Here is a 24036-nt window from a genome sequence, read left to right on the forward strand (position 1 = left end):
TTTTCAGAAGAACAATTTTCACAAGATGGACAGAAAGGAAGTAACACACTTTGACAGAAAAGGGAGCTTTTTTCACAAGTTCAAGTCCCAGTATCAGCATAAATAAATTTTATATATATATATATATATAAATACACACACACACACACACACACGAAAACAAATAAACAAGACAGAAGAATGGTGGTTGGGGTGGAGTATTATTTACTTATTAGGCAGAGTCCCTAGACAAAGTTGATGAGTTCTGGAGATGGCTATACCACAAATAATGTGTTGTGGAACTAAATGCTTGCCTAAAACATGGCAAAATGCTAACACTCTGTTGTTCATATTTTACCGCACAAAATTTAAAATTTAAATTTGTAAAAAAAAAGCAAAATTTTCCTTAAGAGAACCAAAAAAATAGGACTCTGAAAGCAGAAGTTCGCTACTCACAACTAGGATCATAGAAACTGGAAAAAGGGTGGGAAGGATGGGCAAAGCTGTACCAGTAACAATCCTGATTTTCTTCAGGCAATCAGGCAGTGAAAAGCCAAATGCAAAAGCAATTTTGTAAGGACCAAGCAATGCCCTTGTCAGCAATTAGGTAAATGAGGTGCTAATCCATAACGTTTTGCCGTGTGTGTGTGTGTGTGTGTGTGTGTGTGTGCGCGCATGTGTGTGTGTGTGTGTGTGTGTGTGTGTGTGTGTGTACACACCAATCCTGGGGCTTGAATTTAAGAGCCTGGATCTGGCCCTGAGCTTGTTTTTTACTCAAAGCTAGCATTCTACCACTTAAGCTGCAGCTCCACTGCCCGGGGCTTCGGTTTGAGGTGGTTTCCAACTGTAATGGTCAAATCTAAGCCTCCAGAATAGCTAGGATTAAAGGTGTGAGCCACCATCACCTGACTTCTCCAAAGTATTGTTAAATGGTACAGGCTTTAGTATTAGATAAACAGCCTTTGATGTAACATTTAGTACAAATATAGTTGTTTTGAAATTTTGTTGTGACTGACCTATAGAGATGGCCACTGTCTCTCAAATTCAGAAGCTTACAGGGTACTGTAGATTCTAGAATTTCATACCCAGAGAAGCACAGCATTTGTCCAGGCACATCCCATCTTCAAAGTCAGGTTTTGACTTTGAAGAAGCGCTCACCAAGCTACTTGACAGGAAAAAAAAAATCAAACACCTAAGTGAACAGTATATAATAATTTCCAGCAAAAGAAATCACTGATCACTGGCTTTATAACTGCTTTTAGGGATTCTAAACCAAGATACAGTTTACATTCTAAGAACAGTGCTCTGTGTGAGTAGTTATTTTGTGTATTAAAGACATCTTTTGAAAAACTATTTATATTGGCCTTGAATTCTTAGGCTCAAGTGATTCTCCTGCCTCAGCCCCTTCAACAGTTCAGAATAGCTAGAAATACAAACAAGTGCCACCATATTCAGGTGAGACACTATCTTGATCAACACTAAAAACAAAACAAACAAACAAATAAAACCTCACAGAACATAACCTGAGTCCAAGCCCCAGAACTGGCAAAAAAAAAAAGTGGCATTACAACACACTATAGTACCCTCTCCCCGCCCCCCAAGGCAGTACTGACCTATAAGCTTATTCTTAAAATGAGTCTGATCTATTTTTTCTTGGAACACTCTATTATCTTCCACTGCTGACTTGTTTTCTACACTGCGTTGTCATGCCAGTCAGTATTCAGTCTTGGATAAGGTGTTTTTATTTATACAAAAAAGAATGCCTACTGTTAAAAAAAAAAAAAAAAACTAAGGGGAAAAAGAGGAAATTACCCAGGTTTCCACCTTCTAAACACACACACACACACACACACACACACACACACCTAGTTAACATAAAATCCTATTTGTGTCTGGATGCTATCTCTTAGTTTTTTTTGCTGTAGTACCTGAAGATAAGAATGTTAGGAAAATGGAGGAGAAAGGAAGGAAACAGGCCAGACTCAATCTTTTATGGGCGAGGACTGTTTATTGAGATATAGCAGCAAGGGGCACAGCCTTTTAAGTGCTTGGAGTCTGTGTAAGGGGGATGGGGTTGGAATCAAGACTGCTGAGGAGTCTGAGCCAAGAGACTGGAGGTTACTGGAACTTAGTATGGGGGGGAGGGGTGACTGCAGGTGCCAACAGAGACTAAGGTAAGTATTCCCTTATCCAAGGCCTCAAGCTTTTCAATGTTCAAACAGCTCTACACCTGTCTTGCCTAGATGGTGAGACCTTAGTCTGCCAACCTCTTAACCCTTTCCAGGCCTCACAGCTCCACCTCAGAGCCTTACAGGCTAGGCCCACAATGGAATGTATAAACATTATTATTATTATTATTATTATTATTATTATTATTGCCAGGCACAGATGTCTGTGCTTATCTTGGTGGTTTGCCTGATGTCTGTATGCACCTGGGATAATAGGGTGGGGGTCAATCCTTCATATTCATTTTTAGACATGTAAAAAGATTGGGCCAAGAGGGGAGAGGTAAGTCCTTCAAAGAGTCTCATGGATTTTACTGCCCAGGCTGGCTTCAAACCATGACCCTCAAATCTCAGCCTCTTGGGTAGCTAGAATTACAGGCATGATGAGCCACCAAGTGCCCAGCCAAAATCCTATTTTAAAAAAAAAAACAAAAAACTATCCTATTTTTAAAAAGGTTCTCAAACCTTCAATGAGGAAAAGAATAGCATTAACATGAAAGGTTAAGTCAGATCACCTCTATGGAACTGAACAAGAATACAACTCAACAAAACAGATTTGTTGTAAGGGAACAATGCACCTATCTGGGTCGTAGTGCTTGTATCAAAAGACTAATGAAGAAAATAAGTCTTACCAATAAGGTAAATTCCATCTAGACTAACTATAACTAGTACATATTTAGCACAGACTTTGTTCTTTACTGGTTCACTGACCATAAGCAAATCACCATTAGATCCTCATTCTGTCATACACGGGAGAGATGAACTTGACAAATCTAGCATCTTTCGCAGTTTTTAGCATGGTATGACTCTAGACTTATTTTAAAAAATCATGAAGAGGGGGCTGGGGATATGGCCTAGTGGCAAGAGTGCTTGCCTCGTATACATGAGGCCCTGGGTTCAATTCCCCAGCACCACATATTCAGAAAACGGCCAGAAGCGGCGCTGTGGCTCAAATGGCAGAGTGCTGGCCAAAAAAAAAAAAAAAATCATGAAGAGGGGGCTGGGGATATGGCCTAGTGGCAAGAGTGCTTGCCTCGTATACATGAGGCCCTGGGTTCAATTCCCCAGCACCACATATACAGAAAATGGCCAGAAGTGGCGCTGTGGCTCAAGTGGCAGAGTGCTAGCCTTGAGCAAAAAGAAGCCAGGGACAGTGCTCAGGCCCTGAGTTCAAGGCCCAGGACTGGCCAAAAAAAAAAATCATGAAGAGATTTACCATCTGTCTATTATATCTGGAAAAAAACAAAAAGCTTTTAAGATAAAGGCATATACCTAGTGAAGCCTCTTCTAGACTTTCCAAGAAGTGAGGTTTCTATCCAGAAGGAGGCTGTATAGCAAAGAATTAACTTTACCCAGAATGAGGATGAATAAGGTATAAGTAGTTGTTTTCATGTATGAAAATAGAACTGTTTTAAGAAGGGAGAACAATTCTAGTTTAAAAAAAAAAAAGGAATGTGAGTAGTATTACAATACAGACCTCAAGCTTTATTACAGAGCTATAACAAAAACAGCTTGGTATTGGCAGAAAAAATAGACCCACAGACCCAAATATGAATGGAATAAACAGAAGACATAGAAATAAAACTACACACTTACAGTTATCTGATATTTGATTAGGGAGCCAAATCAGCTTCTTCAATAGTTGGTGATGGGGAAATTGGGCATCCATATGCAGAAAGCTAAAAGCAGATCCCTGTTTGTCACCATGCATTAATATCAATTTCAAATGGATCAAAGACCTCAACATCAGACCTGAAACTGAAATTACTGCGAGAGCAGGAGAAACACTAGAACATAATGGTATTGGGTGGGAATTTCTTGAAAAGAGTCCCAGGGGTACAATGGATAAAAGAGAGTCTTTTGACAAGTGGGACTACATCAAAATAAAGTTTCTGCATAGCTAAGGACACAGTTACTAAACTAGAAAGATATCTAACAGCCTGGGAGAAGATCTTTACCAGCAACACATCAGACAAAGGTGTAATATCCAATAGATACAAGGAACTCAAGAAACAAATCCCTGCCAAACCTAATAAACCAATCACTAAATGGACAAGGATGCTAAGGAGAGACTTCTCAGAAGAGGTAAGAATGGCAAAGAAACATGAGGAAATGCTCATCATCCCTGGCCATAAAGGAAATTCAAATCAAAACAACTCTGAGATTCCATCTCACCCCAGTTAGATCAACCAACATGGTCAATTTAAATAACAAATGTTGGCAGGGATGTGGAGAAAAAGGAACCTATCTCACTGTTGGTGGGAATGTAAACTGGTATAACCACTCTAGACAGCAGTCTGGAGGTTCCTCAAAAAACTAAACAGATCTTCCCAACAATCCAGCCAGACGGCTCCCAGATATCTACTGTAAACATCACGAGCCAGACTAAAATAAAGACGCCTGCACATCCATGCTCACTGCCACACTACAGCCAAGCTATGGAAACAGCCCAGGTGCCCCACAATAGATAAATGGATCCAAAAAATGTGGTACTTATACGCAAAGGAATTTTTACACAGCCATTAGAAAGAATAAAAGTATTCCATCTGCAAGGAAATGGATGGAGCTAGAACAAACCATGTTCAAAGTGAGTAAGCCAGAGAGACAATTGGCTGAAATATGGAAATCAGATCTAAAATACAAGGGAATAGGATAAATTATACAGGGTTCTAGACACTCACACACTGTGAGACCAAAAGAGGATACTCTTGGGAGAGAAACACAAAGGGCCAACCCTACGTGCTTCTTTTATTTTTATACAAAAGTATATACATACATAAACATACTTATATACAGAGAGAAATAAACTCCAAATTATGAAAACAACAGATACCGTTTTAAATTTTTTTTAATGATTCTGTCTTCTTTATGTATGGTGTACTCATCTGCATATCTTCATGTGGGTGGGTAAGGGAAGGTACAGAACTCAAGGGAAAAATGGGTGAAAAAGCGCAGCAATGGAGCTCACTAGACACTGATCTAAGTGAACTATACAACTCGACAGGAGGATTAGGATAAAGGGAAGACACTCCACAAAAGAAAATGTACTCATTACCTGACTCATGTAATTGTAATCCTTTTATATGTCACCTTTAAAATAACAGTAAATAAAGTTTTTAAAGCAATACAATAAAGAAAAAAGGGAGGAATAGGATAAAGAAGAGTTACAGATGGGGTGAGGCTGATCAGAATACACTGTATATGTGTATAGAAGTGTCACAATGAAGCCTCTCTTATACAAGTAACAAATATTTAAAAACAAAAAAACAAAGTCCCACTTTATCCAAAGAGAAGTGTAGGCCTTGCCATTGGTTCTTGGGAGGTAATCTTAACTCTTGGAATGCCTTTTCTGTGAAATGACAGGTTTTTACTGGGGGAGTTTGAGCCACTACAAATAACATAATACTGAGATTTCCGTGGGAGCTGTAAACTATGTATTATCAATATCATGAAGGTCTGGAAGCTAAACATCAACCATGCCGGCAGCCAATCATATCTTAACAGTTCCAGCCCTAGTAATCTGGACAAAGGCTTCCGTAAGCTTCACTTCTGTCAGTTCTGCACGGGTACTGTAAGCAGTGCTAAAAGTGAGCATTGTCCAGGACTCCACTAGGAGGTAACAGACATAATTTGCACATTAGAACTCTTCTGTGTGTACCTCTCCCTTTGGCTGATTTTAATATCTTTTCATTATAACCCAATAATAAGCACAAGAGTTTCCAAGAATTCTATGAGCTCATCCAGAGATCTGCTGCACCTGAGAGTGGTGCCAATGATGCCCAAAGTAGAATTTGCATTAAGTGAAGAATAGTAATGGGACCCTCAAACAACAGCTGGAATGGCACTGCACTGCAACATTCATTTTCCCTTTCTCTTTCACTAATAAGACACTTTCCCCACCCGTGAATAGAAGCAAGATTGGCAACGATGGACATTTCCCAGGCTCCTTTAAATCAGAACTGGCCAAATAAGGCAAAAGGATATAAACAGAATAATGTTCTCCTCCCCTCCCTCCCTTCCTCCCATTTGAAGATCAAATGTCCTGTATTTTTTAAAGGATGTTGTTTACCTATTTTTCAGGAATGCAATTAACTGTGAGATTATACAGCTTCAATTATAGGAATGAGGACAATACCTTAGGGAATGGCTAACAAGTAACTTGAGGCCCTGAATGACCTAAAAAGCATAGGTACTCGCCCTCTGTAGAATGCATGCCTATTTTATGGGCAAAGGAAACCTTCCATAGTTTGTATTATATATGAAAATAACTTTTTTCTTCTTCTTCTTTTGTCAGTCGTGAGGCTGGAACTCTGGGCCTGGGCCCTGTCCCTGAGCTCTTCAGCTCAACGCTTCCGTTCTACCACCGGAGCCACGTTGCCACTTCTGGTTTTCTGGTGGTTAATTGGAGATAGGAGTCTCACGGACTGGCTTTGAACTGAGATTCTCAGATCTCACCTCCTGAGTAACTGGGTACAGGTGTGAGTCACCAGCATCGGGCTGGAACTTTTTGAACAACTTAGCCTGTACTATGATAATACATTCAAGAACACTCTAGGCATAGTGGTTCCTAGCTATAGTCTAAGCTACTTGGGAGTCACTGATAGAATCAAGGCTTTGAGGACCAGTCTGGGCAAAAATTAGTGCTATCCCATCTCAACACACAAGTAAAGCATGTAGTGGGTAACTGTAATCTCTCATATGTGGATTAAATAGACATAGGTAGAAGAACTGCTGCTTAAGACCATCTCCCAACAAAAAGTTTTACAGTCCTGTCTGAAAAACTACAACAAAAGTGACTAAGGGAATGGTAAAGAACTTGCCTACCAAGTACAAGGTCCCGAGTTCCAACTCTAGTACCACCAAAATGAGTGAATGAATAATTGAAAATATTTAAGTATTGTAATGTTAAAATTAAATTATTCAAATAAGTATCTAAAGGATTATTGAATTTATAATAATATTCAAATACTGAAGACATTACAGCTAATATTTGTAATGTCCTAATTAAGCATCGTTATTGAAATTATTTTTTCCCAACAGAATCCCACATTGGAGGCACTGAATGTAAATGTGAATGAGAAAATACCTACGAGTATCATTTAAGAGGTAGAGCTGAGCTTTAAACAATGAGTATGACTTTAAGAGATAAAGGGAACTGGAAAGCAGGAAAAGGGCAGAAAACCAAAGCCATAAAACATGCAGCAAGATGTTCATGGCAACACTAGAATCAACTGGTGTGGAGGCCAGAAGCAGAAGAACTAAGGTAGTTGAGGGCAAACAGAAAGCTTCGAATGGCATACTAAAAAGTTGGAAACCTTACCTTGTTAGATTTTAGTAATTACCAACTTGTATATGTAAACTGTAGTGAATGAGAGTTGCTAGCTCCTGAGCATAATCTACTCCACAATCTACAAATGTATCTTATCGGAAATCCTAATCTTGTGCACTCAACATATACACCCCATTAGATCATTGAACTCACAAGCTAAACCAGTATAAATGATACACAACTAAAAACAAATTCCTCTGAGCAGCTGGAGTTCAAAATTTTAACTCATGGATCTGCCATCAGTTCCATTTTCCCTATATTCTAGAGTGCAACTGCAAGGGAACATAGAAGGAAGACAATGTTTAAGAAGTTTCCAAGTTTCTAGACTCTTCCCTTGCTCCATGCCAAGAACTATCATGTATTTTAGAAATAAACAAAAATCACTATTTTTTTGTACCCCTCCCGAGGCTTGAACTCAGTGCCTAGCTACTGTCCCTGAGTTTTTTGCTCAAGGCTAGCACTCTATCAACTTGAGCCATATCTCCACCCCTGGCTTTTTTGCTGGTTAATTGGAGGTAAGAATCCCATGGACTTTCCTGTTCCAGAAGGCTTTGAGCCCCAATGCTCGGATCTCAGCCTCCTGAGTGGCTAGGATGACATGTGTGAGCCACAAGCACCCGGTGCTAAAAATCATTTTTTTAAGCTATAAAGAAATATTACATTCTAATTGACACCAGAAGTCTAATCTGATATGTTTACTTAGTATATTATACCTTAAATAATAGATTACATCTCTGAGAAATATTGGGTTCCAAGAAGAGAAGTTCCAAGATTGTTGAAGTGACAATCAGATATTCTACTGGACATAAAAGACATTTGTAAGAATATTAGCACCCAACATTACAAACCTGAGCAGAGGCAGTAACTTCTTCTCAAGTGCTAAAATTTGAAATTAGTGTTACAAAGGCATCTGAGAACTCAACACTTTATCAACACCTGTACCCACCCACAACAATCTTACTCAGATGGTTTTCTTTTCAGTTAACAGGAAATTACCTGTCTAAAAATAAAATTCAGAAATTTCAACTACTGAACTTTTCAAACAAAACTATTGTGCTTTTAAACTTCCTGAAAGTATATAGTTTATAACCAAATTTGTGACAAAATTGCGTAAATGACATTTGACACAAATGACTATCACTAAGTTGTAATGCAGAAAATTCTCAACAGAAGATAATCCTTTTACATAAATATACTCATATTTGTATAGCCCTTTTTTTTTTGCCAGTCCTGGGCTTGAACTCAGGGCCTGAGCACTGTCCTTGGCTTCCTTTTCCTCAAGGCTAGCACTCTGCCACTTGAGCCACAGCATCACTTCTGGCCATATTCTATATATGGGTGCTGGGGAATCGAACCCAGGGCTTCATGTATACAAGGCAAGCACTTTTGCCACTAAACCATATTCCCAGCCCTGTTCCACTTTTAATATAACGGTATCATTGGGCTACAACCATCACTGCTAGTTTCAGTTGTCAAACTGGATAAGTATGTTTCTCATTTTTTCAGGATTTGGCTGGCCATGATAGAAAATCTGACAATATAACCAGAAAGTTGGAGTTTAAGCCAGGTGATAACAGCCTGACTTGTTATCTCCAGGAAGAGAAAGAGGGCTAATGATGGAGTTCAGTAAAAATTCCAATAAAAACTCTGGACAAACTGAAGAATGCAATGTCCCCCTAAATCACAGAAACTTTTCTAGAATATTCCCAGGCTTCACCAGATACATCTCTTCATTTGATTGAATAAAATTTATGTCCTTTAAAATAAAACTGTATGGCCAGTTTTATTTAAAAACAAAACAAAACAAAACTGTATAGTGTTCATGCCTGTAATCCTACCTATGTGTGGACATAAGTAGGAGGATCGCTGTCCCAGGTCAAAACTTGAGACTCTATCTGAAAAACAAACTAAGCAAGAAAAGGCTGAAGCATGACTTAACTAAGGCTTATCTGGCAAGCTGACAGCTCTAAGTTCAAACCCCAGTGTCAAAGAAAAAGACAACTAGAATCTCATAAAAAGCACTTTCCTGAGTTCTCTGAGACATTCTAGAAAATTATCCAACCTCAGGGGGTAGTGGAAACTTCAGCAATTGTAGTAGGTTAATCAGAAGTGAGGGTAGCTGAAGCATTGAAATTTGTGACTGTATCTGAGTATATTGTAGACTTGTGCCCTTAACCTCTGATGTCTGACCTAACTCTAGGCAGTTGGTGACAGAATTAAACAGCAGCAATAAAATAAGAAATACTACCATACTTCTCTTCCTAGGACTCTTAAGAGAACTAAAAGAGTAAGTAGACTGAAGGCACGCTAATGTAAAAACACATTAGAAAACTTAAATTGTTTTTAGTGTTGTTTCAAACAGTACAGAAACTGTTAAAATAGTTTTAAAGATTATCTAGTGGCTGGGGATATGGCCTACTGGCAAGAGAGCTTGCCTCGTATACATGAGGCCCTGGGTTCGATTCCCCAGCACCACATATACAGAAAGTGGCCAGAAGTGGCGCTGTGGCTCAAGTGGCAGAGTGCTAGCCTTGAGCAAAAGGAAGCCAGGGACAGTGCTCAGGCCCTGAGTCCAAGGCCCAGGACTGGCCAAAAATAAATAAACAAACAAACAAATAAATAAATAAAGATTATCTAGTATAAATTGGCCAAGTTTTAAAAGGGACTTAAAATTAAACCAGACTGCCCAAGTTGAAAATAGGGGGTGGAGGCAGTGTTTAAGAGCCAGCAAGTATTCAAGAAACCGAACTTGCTATCCAGTAAAATTCAGAGCCTGATGAAAGGCTTTTCAGAACAAAAAGAGCAGGACATGGCAGCACATGGGGGTGGGGGGGAGGCTGAGGCACAAAGACAAAGTTCAAGTCTAGTCTGAGTTACAAAGCAATACCCATCTCAAAAAAAATTAAATTGTAATTTCAACTATATAACTTATAGTAACTCCTAGAAGATAAAAAATGCAGTAAGCCATTCTCTTCATCCAAATGTAATGATGGGTGTTTAGGCAATAGTTATTTTATAAGTAAACGCAAAGTTTCTCATTTTGTTTTTTGCTAAGTCACTCAAGGATGGCCTTGAACTCACATATTATAGACTAGCCTTGAACTCTTAATCCTTCTACCTCAACCTCCTAAAGTACTAGAATGACAGACTTGAGACATCATGCTCAGCTAATTAGTTCTTGTTAAATTTGGAGTATAATCTAGAATGAATGAAGCCAGTAAGCAATGTTTTGATTACTCATATACAGGGCTTACATAGAGATGAGATACTAAAAGAATTACTTGCATCAATCACAGACTATCTTTTTGTTGTTGTTGTTCATTCTTAATCTTGCAATTCACTTGTAAAGCAATGGGGTCAAAGTGCCTTTTATTTTTGTGGTGCTGGGTACTAGGATTTGAAATCAGGGCCTTATACTTACTAGGCAGGTAATCTACAACTTAAGCCACACCCTTCGTCCTTTTTGCTTTATTTTCAGGTAGGATCTTGTACTTTTTGCCTGGGACAGCCTCCTATTTACGCCAGAATGGGATTACAGAAGGCACCGCCAGGCCAGCTACTTGAGATAGGGTCTCACAGTCTTTTTTCCCTGGCTGAGATTATAGGTGTTAGTCATTTTGCCCATCCCAAACTGGCCGTTGTAAGGGTCTTCAAACTATCCTGTAGATAAGGAAACTACTTGCGCCCAAATGAAAAAGGCCTAACTGCATTATAAAGAACAATAATTTTTCCATTACTTTTCAATGATTAAAAAAAGTTTTGAAAACTTTAAAATCACATTTTCTCAAAAAATTGTTCCTTTTTGTCTTTTTGTGTATGTTGTATGTGTGGCACTGGAGTTTTAACTCAGGCTCACACTTACTGATCTTGCTTACTCAGATGATGTTTCTACTACTTGAACCACACCTCCAGCCCCGCTTTTTTGGGGTGATTATTTTGGAGATGGAGTATCACTGACTTTTCTACCTAGGCTGTCTTCAATTTGAGATTCTCTCCATCTCAGCCTCCTGAGTAGCTAGAAGTATACTCTTGGGCCGAGTGGTGGCTTCAATTTTTTATCTTCTTAAAATCTGAGATACTGTGTTTTGTTTTCCCTGAGCAGAACAGAGGACCATTTATTGTAGCAGGAAATGGCTTTATTTTTTGAAGAGCATATTCTAATGCATGTCTGCATTATTTGCTACATTGAGAAACTGAATATTAAGAAATCAATTTTGTATGTCTTATGTGAGATGAAGTTGATGGAATGAGACTGAATTAAGCAGATAGTGCTATTACTTTTCATGTAACGTCCTAATCCTACAAACATAAAATGCAACATTGAAAATATTCAATACTCAATTAATACTTTCTTGCTTAAAGAAAGTCAATAAACATGGTATACTTTCTGAGCCACTATTACTGAAGTCCCTTGAGGCTTAGGCTGTTCACGCATTCTGAGCAAAGTTCCTTAAAAAAACAAAATTACAAAGCATCAAGTGAAAATTGTCATGCATTAATACATTCAATAAAAATATCCTGTTGTGAAATGGAGGGACGAAGGGTAAACAAATGCAGTAATGGTACTCATTGGACACTATGTTGAAAATGAACTATACAATTTATGAGTTGAAATAGAAAGGAAAAACTGGGAGAGAGTGAAAGAAGGGGTGACATTGTCCAAAAAGAAATCTACCCTTTATCTGACTTATGTAGCTGTAACCACTCTGCACAGCATCTTTACAATAACAATAAAAAATTTTAAATGTCCTGTTGTTTATGCAAAAAAAGGTTTTAGAAAAAGGAACAAATCCAGCTTCTAAGTCCTACTTTTCCCTTTTTAGCAGTGCAACAACTCTCTGGGTCTCAATTCCTTGTAGTAAATATACAGTAACAACACTGAATCTCTAGAGTTTAGTCAACAATTCACAATTAAGATATTCTTACAAATAAAAGTTTTACAAGAGGTAAAAAGTCAGTAAAACATATGTAAAGACAAGGCACTAAAACTAGATACCAGAGGACTCATATCAGTAAGCCTTGCTACTTTAGAAGCTACAATCCCGGGACTCAGTCAAAGCAGAAAAGTCTGTAATATACTATACTGAATTAACCACCAAAAAAACAAAAAACAGGCCAGGAACATAAGATACTAGTCAAGTGGTAGGACACTAATCATGAGCAACAGGCAATGAGTTCATGCCCTGCTACTGGCAAAAAACATGACACCACAGGCTGGGAATATAGCTTTGCAGTAGAGTGCTTGCCTTGCATGCAGGAAGCCCTGGGTTCAATTCTTCAGCACCACATAAACAGAAAATGCCAGAAGTGGCGCTGTGGCTCAACTGGTAGAGTGCTAGCCTTGAGCAAAAAGAAGCTCAGGGACAGTGCTCAGGCCCTGAGCCCAAGTCCCAGGACTGGCCAAAAAAACAAACAAAAAAAAAAAAAAAGCAAAAAACATGACACCAATGTTCGAACTTAATCAGCAGAAACATATCATTAAAGCTTTCATTAAACACTTGCTACTTGAAATTCATCCTCCAACAAGTTGAAATTTTTTTTCTTAAATCTGCTGTACCATATCCATTATATTGAAAACCTTTTCAAACTATTTACAAAAGAGAGGTGCCACAACATATACGCTTTATTTTTAATGACTTCTTGATTGAGGAAAAAATTATTTGGGGGTATCAACTTAAAAATACGTTTCACACACAAAGATACATTTAAATATAGTTAAAACAACAACAAAAAACCTAGCCATAAATAATGATGAAACTGTCAGTAGTGAAGAGGAATACGTACTCATAATGTGATAAAATGGCAGTTTGTCCTTCCCCTCCCCCCAAAAAACCTTGTTCTTGGCTCTTTTCTTGCCCATGTGACCAAGTACCATCATCTCGATAATCTGCTTCATTATAACTGTGCCTACTTAATGTGGTGGTCGTACATATTCAATGAGACGTCTCACTTAGCAAAGAAACTGTCACACAGTACTTATTTCATGATTTAGCAATTAATGTTGAGACAAGTGTTACAGGGCCAAGCTTTTCAAACTGCTTAAGTGTAAGGCCCAATACTTAGGATCCTATTAGTCAAAGTTAAGTGTGAGAAATAAAACAAAGGCATTTTATACTCTATGTCTAAAATGAACTTGTGGGTGGGGATGGGAGGGAAAAACTGGGAGAGATAGATCAAGGGAAGAGGCAATATTGTCCAAAAAGAAATATACTCTTTACCTGATGTAACTGCAATCCCTATGTACATATATCATCTTTATAATAACAATTTTAAAGGCATTTTATTAAGAACAAGGAGACTAAGTAAAAATAACTGTTACACAATAATTGCCAGAGGCAAAAATCTGTTTTTAAAAATAACTCAAGATGCATTAGCTCAAAGTATCGATTATAAACAAAGTCACTGGCTCCTCCATCAATATTTTGCTGTTTCTGAAAAGTTAAAGAAAAAATAATCTATGAACAGGAGAGAAACATAAAGGTACATATACAGAGTTACTTTAAGTTCCAATTGACAGTCAACTATCATTTGGGGGAAAATCTTTAATGAGATAAGGCAGAAATTCAGCATACTAAAAGATAGGACAAAAATCTCTCTTCCTTCCCAAATATTAAAAGACTCGGACTTCAACTGGATCTTCAAGGATTTTCCTGAGGACAAGGAAGCCTCCAGCAAGTCCTTTCATCACTATACTCATATCTCCAGCAGAACTTCAAAGGGAAAATATATAAAAGCCACTCAGGTAGATGGCTATTGAGATCATTAAGCACCTCCCACAGACTGATTTAAAAAACTGACTTACATATTAAAAACAAATACAGGTCACTATTCTCAGCCCTTTGTTAAGATGTTTACTTCGTTCTAGACATCCACAAAACTAAGTTTACAAATTTGCTAAGTAAAATTTCAGTAGCCAAAAAAAAACTCATCCAAGAAATATACAAGTGAAGTAATTTGGACTGGTTATGGTAGTTCAAGATACCAGAGCTAGGACTGTGCTTAGAGGTAAGCCTTTGCAAAAATTTAGACCCTATCTCAAAGAACCAGCCAGGCATAGTAGTTAACATCTGTAATCCCAGTTACTTGGGAGGCTACAAATGGGAAGATCACAATCTGAAGCCCGCCTGGGCAAATACTTGGGAGAAGAGAGCAAAAATGGCTAGAATGCGGCTCAAGTAGGGGAGAACCTGCCAACCAGGTATGAGGCCCTGAGTTCAAACACCAATACCACCTTAACTCCAAAATAAAGGAATGAATTCCTCTTTAACTTATGTCAAAATACAAAATCCTAGGTCAATACTCTAATTCCAAATAGTTTTAAAGTACATAACCATGGCCTGAGCACTTTACGCATGCTAACTCCATTACTCACAGTAATCCTATAAGATAGGTAATTAGTTATCTTAGAGAGGCACAAACTGAAGCAGGGTGAGTTAACTTACCCATGGCCACACAATCGGTAAATGCAAGGAGCTACGATTTTGACTCAGGGTTTTTTGTTTTTTGTTTTTTTTTGGCCAGTCCTGGGCCTTGGACTCAGGGCCTGAGCACTGTCCCTGGCTTCTTTTTGCTCAAGGCTAGCACTCTGCCACTTGAGCCACAGCGCCACTTCTGCCCATCTTCTATATATATGTGGTACTGGGGAATCGAACCCAGGGCCTCATGTATGCGAGGCAAGCACTCTTGCCACTAGGCCATATCCCTAGCCCCTTTTTTTTTTAAATACTTTATGGTCATAATATTCTATCTTCCTGAGAATAAAAATTAAAGCTCTGTCCTTCCAAACATCTAATGCACCAAGAGCTACCTCATATTCTTTTATTCTGTGTTTCAGCCAATGATACCTCTGACTTGAATTCTAGCTGCTACACTGCTGCTTTAAAAGCCTAGTCCTTAGGTGTCAATACTCTATGCTCAACAAACCATGTTATGGAGATTTTGGAAACGGTATCCCAGGAAATATACATGTAGCATCGTGGTGGCCCCTACCTCAAAGCTACATTTTCTTGTACTGCCCAAGGTTGCCCAGAAGAATGTTCAAATCAACTACAGCATTTATTCATTTAACCAATTTTACTGAGAGCCTAAGGCACTAAGTTCTAAAGATACTAAAGTACTTGGCATAAGCATTAGGGATAAAGCTATGTATAACTCAGACAAGATCTCTGCCCCATAGCTGGGAGCAAGTCTAATGGAGGAAATAAGGAAATGACCATAGTGTATCTTCATCTAGTAATAATGACTCTGAGGTGGGCTTCTACTTTAGGTGTCAAGGGAAAGCCCCTCTGAAGTGATGACATATGAGCAGCTAACAGATGACATGAAGGTAAGAATTCTGACTACTTAAAAGGATGATCCAGGAAAAATGGGATAGCATCCTAAAGCAGGAAGCATTTGTTCAAATATTGTGAGACTGATGGAGGGTAATGAGGTAACACCCAAGGTTAGAAGCTGGCAGTTGCTAAATTATACAATGTCCTACTGGGTTTAAAATCAACTCTAAATATAACAGGACTTTTTCAATAATTCTCAACAAGTGAAAACGACAATCTAAATTGTTTTAAGACCACTGATTGTTATGTGGGGAATGAGAGAGCTCGGGATACAGGGACATCAGTAAAGACAGTAATCCACGGCCCAAGCAAGAGATTAGAACTTGGATCTCAGCTTGTATATGGTTTATATACCGATGAGATACTGAAAGAAGATGCTGCAAATCTAGCCATTCACAAAAGACTTTTGAAACCCTCCTTGACAGAAGGTGAATAAATGCAGCAACAGTACTCACTAGACAATATGTGGGTGGAGACCCGAGGGAAAAACTGGGAGAGTAAAGATGACACTGTTCAAAATGAAATGTATTAATTACTTGACTTATGAAATTGCAACCGTTCTGTATGCCATCTTCATAATAAAAAAAGTAAAAAAAAAAAAAAAAAAACCTCTCCTCTTCTTGTACTCCCCTTGGAGATACATATGAAAAAAAAAGTCTTAAATACCCATTAATAACCACATTAATGGTTCAGTTGGTACTATTACAAGGAAGGGAACAAGTAAAAAAAAAAAAAAAGTTGTTTTTTTGTTTTCAGTATCCGGGCTTGAACTCAGGGCCTCATGCTCTTCTTTGGCTATTTCACTCAAGGCTGAGTACTCTACCACTTGAACCACAACTCCACTCTGATTTTTTGCTGGTTAATTGGAGACAGGAGTTTCTGCCTGGGCTTGCTTCTAACTCACGTGTCAGCCTTTGAATTTCTCAGAAACTAAGATTACAGGAGTAAGCCACTGGTATGCCAAATCAGCTTCTTTAGTCTACAGTTCTTTCACTTACAGACATCAGGTACCTAACACTGCTTGTGATTAGTTTTCCTTTCATGCTCTGTCTCTGGTTCATGCTAGATATAGAGAGTAAGCTGCAGTGGGGGTGGGGGAATAGCAAAGTATTTACTGAGTACACACTGTATACTGATCTCGTTAGCTTTCACTTAACTCATTTAAGACTCAAGTGCCTAAAGTGGAATAGAAGATCTTCATTCTACAAATCAGAAAAAAAAAAAATCAGGTATTAGTAATCTAACTTGTCCAAGGGCACAGAACTTATTGGCAGAGCTACCGAAGATCCCATGAGCCAGGCACCGGTGGCACATGCCTGTAACCCTAGCTACTCAGAAAGCGGAGACTTGAGGATCATGGTGCTAAGCCAGCACCGGCAGCAAAGCGCACCAGACTTATATCTCCAATTAACCACCAGGAAGCCGGAAGTGGCGCTGTGGCTCAAACTGGTAGAGCGCTAGCCTTGAGCCGAAGAGCTCAGGACCTGCCCTCGCCCTGAGTTCAAGTCCTCCACCATCAAAAAAAAACAAACACACCTCATAAAACCAAAACAAGAGCCAGACTATTAAGTGTACACACACACACTTGGTTAACTACTGGATTTGGAGTGTTACCAATAAGTAGTGCTTAATTGTTATGCAAATGATCTGTGTTGCAGGTGAGGGAAATGGAGCGATTGAAAAATATTTCCTACTTGAGCTTCTATAGGTGAGTTAATCTGGTGTAATCCTCGTCTTTAAAAAAGCAACAACAACATACCTTAAATACGCGGCTTGGTAGAAAAGGAGCTCAAAGTTTATGACAAAAGGCGGGGACTTGGGACCCGGGGGGCTGGGGGTGAGAAGGTAACTGTCAGCGCCCCGGTGGATGGCGGGCGAGCAGCCCCGCAGCAGGCTCGCTCCCGCCAGGTGAGACCCGCAGGCGGGGTCCAGCGCGGGGAGTGCGGGCGGGCGGGCGCGAGCCGGGAGTGAGCACCGGGGCCGGCTTTCCCGCGCCGGGCACGGCGAGGCTCGGGCGGGCCGTGGGTCTGGCTCCCCGGCGGGCCGGCGCTCCGGGGCGCGTCGCGTCCCCCGCCAGGGCTTCCCGATGGCCAACTAGTTCCCACTCGTTCCCCCCGCGCCCTCGGGGTCGGCCCCGCGCACGGCGGGCCTGCGGACGCGGGGTCCGCGCCGGACTCGGACCGCAACGCCGGGAACTGTGTTCACCGAGGGGCTCGCGGCGGGTCTCCCGCGGTCACACGGCCAGGCCCCCGGTTCCCCCGCCGCGTCCGCGCTCCGCGCTCCGCACCCCGACCCGGACCCGGCGCGGACCCGCGGAGCGCGGCCGTGGGGCGGGGAGAGGCCCCGGCCCCGCGCTCCGCACCGGGCGGCGCGCCGCCGCTCACGACGGCCTGCCGGCGGACGCCGGTGCGGGGCTCGCCCGGGCGGCAGGAGGACGCGGGTCGGGGCCACGCGGCGCCGGGAGGCGGGCGAGCCCCGGCGTCCCTCCCCGGCGCCCCCGACGCGTCCCGCCGGCGCGGACGGAGCGGGCGCCCGAGCCCCCCACGCGCGCGCGCGAATGAATGGCCGGCCCGGCGCCGGCTGACGGCCCCGAGCGGGCGGCGGCGCCGGGCGGCCGCGCGAGGCCGAGGGGGAAGGGGAGGTCACGCGTTACATAACCCGGCGGGCGCCGCCGGCGGCGCAGGCCGCGGCGGGCGGGAGGGCGGGCGGGCGGCGCGCCCCTCCGCCCCTCCGCCGCCCCCGCCCCCGGCCGCGCGGACCGCGGCGTCGCCGGCGACGCGTGCCCGGCCGCCCCTCCCCCACCGCGCCGGCCCGGCCCGGCCGCCGCTCACCTTCCGCTTCGCCCCGGCCCACCATGCCCGGGCCCGGCCTCCGCCTCCGGCCTCGCGGGCGCCGCCGCCGCCGCCGCACGGTGCCCTCGCCCGGGGCCTGGAGGAACGCCGACCGAGGCGGGCGCCCGCCGCGCCGCGGTGCCCGCTCCCCGTTCCGTGGCGACGCCGGCCTCGCGCCTCCGCGGCGACTCCCGCCCCTCCCCCGGCCCCGGCGCGCGCGCCGCTGGCTCCGCCCCCTCGCTCCCCGCTGCGGCGGCCGCGCACGCGCCCGGCTCGCGCCCGGCCCCAGGCGGCCCCGGCGCGGCGGGGGCGACGCGACGCGACGCTCGGGCCCCGCCCCCTCGCCGGCCCGCCCTCCGCGCCGCCCGCCGCGTCCTCCGCGCCGCCCGCTCGCCGGGGCCGCGGGCTGCGGGGCTGGCCTCCCCCCCCCCGGCGGCGGAGAGGCGCCCCGCGCCCGGCTGGCAGCGACCTCTAGGGGAGGAGGCGGAGGCCGCCCGCGGGCGCACAGCCGGCCCCGGCCCGCCGCGCCCGGGGCACCCGGGAAAGCCGTCTCCTAGTGTCACAAACCACCGCAGCCCCGGACCCCGCGCGCGTGAGTTGGGTCCCAGCGAAGGGCGGCGGGGGCCGGCCGCGAGGCCGCGGGGTCGCCGGCGCCAGGCCCGCGCGCCCCGAGCCTGTGAGGCGAGCGCGGAGCGAACGGCCGGCCGGCCGGCCTGCCTTCCGGACTCCTCTGCAGACCGCCCGGACCTGCTTCCCGGCGGGGGGCGGCGGGGTGGTGCCCCCACCTTCTCCTCCTCCCCACCCCCGGCAGAAGTCGGGGTAAGACCAGCGGGGTGACTGCGGGACCCCCCCGAGGAGCCCGCGCTGAACTGACGGGAGCCGGTGCCAGCCCTGAGGCCTCCTAATCATCATCATAATAGCACGACTGTCTCCCAATGGCAGTCATTTCCACCGAGGAGAATGGCAAAGCCTGATTTTTCCACGTGAAATGCAACCTGTGAACACTACAGGAAATGCCCCATTGGATTCCAGTTGCCATTTTGCTTCCTACTCTCTTGTAATCCAGAACAACCGCCCCCCCCCCCAACACACACACAAAGTTTGAGCGAACTGACTTTGGCAGTACTTTTATAGACTAGGTGAACTATGTAAAGTGCACTTGGGTACAAACTAGTAGCCAGCCCCCAAGTGTCTTGTTCTCTATATACACTGGGATAAATAGGTGAACAGGACAGAATAAAATCGCAGACAAACTCTAGAATCTTTGCCGAGCAAACACAAGGCTTCGAGTTCAACCCCCAGCATCAACAAAAGAAGGGAGGAGAGGACGGTGGACCTCTCGGTAAAGACTTAGGAGATAAGGGTGGAAGGACCTGGAATATTCAAGGAAATACAGAATGTGACTTTAGCGGGGTAACATGGGCCGTGGGGACCAAGCCATTCTAGTAAGGGAGGCTGGAGAGGCCAGTAGGGGGTCAGAGCATGAAGGGCCCATAAAGTGTCCAAATGTGTTTTGACTATTCTGAGGGCAAGGAGCTCTAAGCTTGGAAGTAATGGGGTGATTATAGAAAGTCACTCTGCCAGCTTCAGCAGCAGGCAGATCTTGTCATAGTCCAGCCTTACAGGTGCAGCCTGCAGGAGACAGGGTTTGACCAGGGTGAGAGTTTTGCAAAGCAACTACCACAACGTGAGAAAAGTAACTTGAGGGCATAGGCAAGGGAGAGATTCTAACACTTGATCATGAAACCCAAGCTGAGGAGGAAAGAACATGTTGAGCGTAGGTGAAGATGGGCGAAAAGATGTCAGTGGATGGTAAGGGACATTTCAAAGGAATCTGGGAGTCTGATGCTAGAGGGCATGATAGTAACAAGACCGCAGAATTAGTGGCTGTCACAGGATGGGGGACAAAGACACTGGAAGGGAGAGAAATTCAAGAATACCAAGGGCCGGAGAAGAGAAGGAACATCCCTGTGCATAGACTAGAATCATGATGGAGAAAGAGACAGTGAGTCAGAGCACCATTTTGGTGACCATCATCCACTGTTGGCAGGTCTAATGTAATGATGGCCCTAGGACAGAGGTTCCCAGAATTAATCTTTTTGTGGCAATCTCTCAAGAATTTCTCATTTCATATCGTCCCAAGACTGAAAGCAGTACTTCACAGTGTTATTAAATAGGTAAGACCAAACAGCTTGGTAGCTAATTTTTAAAATCATAAACATAATATCTTAGTATCTTAGCAAAGTTACCAAAATACTAAGTTGTCTTAAGATACAAAGATAGTATTTCATCTGTAAATGATCATTACTAATGGGACATGTGTGGCCATCGGGCAATATAGCATTTCTCAAACTTGGGGAAAACACTGTGCTTCACTCTCATTTCCTATTCCTCACCAACAGGAGTATGTTTGTCATTTTTTGTGTACATCATATACCGTAACAGGAGGTAGGGGCTTTTCCACTACTCGTGATATGAAGCCAGATCACTTGTCTAGATGGTGGCTGCCAGATTTTTCCATGATAAAACTACATTTTCCCTGATGTAAGTTGTAAGGTGGCAATGTGTTGTTTTTGTTTTGAACTCAGGTTCCTTGCTCGTGGCTGGCCATCTCCCGCTGAAGCCACGCCTCCAGCCTGGTGTTTTGGAGATGGATTCTCACAGACTCTTTTGCTCTGAGCTTGCTGAAACTGTGATGCTCTGGATCTCAGCCTCCTGAGTAGCTAGGATGCCAGGTGTGAGCCGCAAGTTCTGGCTAGGGTAGTAATGTGTTTGCCCACAAAATGTTATTTTTCAACCATTTTGTCATCTGATAGATTCAGTTTCTACTCACTATCCTGTCCTGGATTGTGTAGCGTATCAAAGATTCTAATTCCATAATTCCTTGCGTGCTTACAGCTGGCATTCTTCTTCAAAGAGCTTTCTCTTATCCGCTGAAAAATCGGAGCAAATGCTTAGTGCTTTCCATGTAATTACTAATTTTTGTAGAAGAGTATTGCTTAATAATAATCTCCAATGGAAGTAAATGAACTTTGTCTTTATTCTTCCTTCTTGTTCTTGAAAATCCTAAAGAATTCATGCATTTTTATTTCTTACACATTTACAATCAAGATATTCTTTTTAATGCACAAATTGTCACATAGTTGGCTAATGAGAACCTCTTGAAATTGGGAAGAGCCTTCTCTTAGGAACATTCTAGACACAGAGAAAGTGAGATCAGATGCCCTGTGTAGGCCCTCAAATACCTGAATATTTGAGGACAATGAAGTTGGAACAGAGTGACACGGAAGATAAGGGTTAGAAATGAGGTCAGGGGAGGGCTTGGAGGAGGTTGGCAGGAAGTTAACTGTATCACGCCCTTGAGTTTTATGCCAAATCTAATGCAACTATTGAAGAGGTTTGAACAGAACAGTAATACAGAACAGTAATAAATAATCTGACTTACGAGTGTGTGTGTGTGTGTGTGTGTGTGTGTGTGTGTGTGATGGTCCTAGGGTTTGAACTCAGAGCCTAGGTGCTGTCCCTGAGCTTCATTTTGCTCAAAGCTAGCACTCTACAACTTGAGCCAGAGTAGAGTCACAAAGAATCCACGTGAGTTTACCTGCACCCTACCTCCATTTATTCTAAGTCTTAGCTGGGCAGGTACCTGGCTCATATAGGACTCTCTTCGCAGAGAATTTGAAATCCAAACAAAGAAATAATCAATTCTATGTGCCACATAACCTTTGGATCTCTGCATGAATTTATAGACTGGGGGCCAGGAAGCCTCTTCTTGCAGTATTTACAGCAAAGCACCCACAGGTGGAGAGCGTTCATGTTGGCCTTCCAGGCCCTACCTCCACAACTTCTTAGCCCAGCCTGTTTCTTTTTCTTTTTCTTTTTTTTTTTGGCCAGTCCTGGGCCTTGGACTCAGGGCCTGAGCACTGTCCCTGGCTTCTTCCCGCTCAAGGCTAGCACTCTGCCACTTGAGCCACAGCGCCGCTTCTGGCCGTTTTCTGCATATGTGGTGCTGGGGAATCGAACCTAGGGCCTCGTGTATCCGAGGCAGGCACTCTTGCCACTAGGCTCTATCCCCAGCCCCCAGCCTGTTTCTACAGAGTGCTATGACACAAGCCCATGTCCTTGGAGTGACTCTTTCCTACTTGAGCTGACTTGGGTTTGTTCCAGGTGCCTGCGGCCAGAGGGTACTTACTAAGGTCAAAAAGGTGTGTTTCATAGATGAGGAAGGCTAATCAATTTTCTGTGGAGAGATGGAGCAGTTCACTCAACTCTACTGATATCATAATGAATGAAGGCTTCCGTTTAGTATCAACTCTCAGGTCAACTTCCTAGGAGCAAGCCAATTCTCATCACCTTGGACCATTTTTGAGACTTTAACAGGATTTGATCTCACAGACTGGCTGTCCAACCAAATAGAGAAATTCTGTCCAAGGATACAGGCTTAGTTTATCAGCACTTCTTTTTTCCTTCTTCACCAAAACAGTAATTGAAAGGAAAGGAAAAGAAGAAACAAAAGTCTACAGTGCCCTAAATCCTGAATTTAGTAAGGAGGCTTAGAAATATATTCTCAACAGGCCAGGAGCTGATGGTTCACACTTGTGATCCTAGCCACTTGGGAGATGGAGATCAGAGGATTGTGATTTGAAGCCAGTGTGAGCACAAACAGGAGACCCCAGATCAATGGTAAGTAGGCGGCTCTCAGTCCCGGCCTCATCATACACACGAGATCCTATTTCTTAAAAAATCAGTTAAGCAAAAAGGCTGGGATTGTAACTCAAGAGATGATAGAGTATCTTCTTAGCAAGGGCTTAAGTACAACCCCCAGTACTATAAACAAACAAAGGAAAGGCAGAAAGAGCGAGAGGGAGGGGGAGAGAAGGAAAGGAGGGAGGGAAAGAAGAAAGAAGGAAGGAAGGAAAGAGAGATTGAGAAACTCCTTACAAGCATGAAAGCACAAGAATCAAATTTCTAAATTAAAAGTAAGTGTACTTTACCACAGTGGATGTCCTAATGATGGTTAATATCTTCTTTTTAGACTATCTTACAGGAAGTGTTTTATGGAGGCCTTCTACAACTGGAATCCAAAGCATTAGGAAAACCCAAGGGGAAAATACTCCCAAAAGTTACACACCAAATCAGCAGAACTGAACATAAAACCCAGGGACTTTACTGCCCATTCTGTCAGTAATAACTCCAGAGACCTGTAGGGACAGTGAAGGATGGAGTCTGTTTCTTCTTTTTATTGGAAGATTTTTCTTTTGTGAGTGTTCCAAGCACAAGCACTGAAGGGGGGAGGGGGAGGGAAGAAAAAAAGAAAGAGATGGGATGCACATGATAGT

General features: G+C 43.2%; 1 protein-coding gene and 1 long non-coding RNA gene across 2 annotated transcripts in view; one reads left to right on the forward strand and one right to left on the reverse strand.

The window, feature by feature from the left end:
* Rev1 (REV1 DNA directed polymerase) overlaps positions 1-18868 on the reverse strand; it is a 72848-nt gene extending 53980 nt beyond the window's left edge. The window contains exon 1 of the mRNA XM_048352389.1: positions 18698-18868. The gene's annotated coding sequence lies outside the window, so the exon portion shown is untranslated. The remainder of the gene's footprint in view (positions 1-18697) is intronic.
* LOC125356097 lies at positions 1350-23436 on the forward strand. The gene is made up of 3 exons (XR_007211815.1): positions 1350-2236; positions 20339-20343; positions 23424-23436. It is a non-coding gene; the product is annotated as an uncharacterized LOC125356097 (long non-coding RNA).
* Positions 23437-24036: the final 600 nt, after the last annotated feature.

This window comes from Perognathus longimembris, chromosome 8 (assembly GCF_023159225.1).
Source record: "Perognathus longimembris pacificus isolate PPM17 chromosome 8, ASM2315922v1, whole genome shotgun sequence".
In the NCBI taxonomy this organism is placed as follows: domain Eukaryota; kingdom Metazoa; phylum Chordata; class Mammalia; order Rodentia; family Heteromyidae; genus Perognathus; species Perognathus longimembris.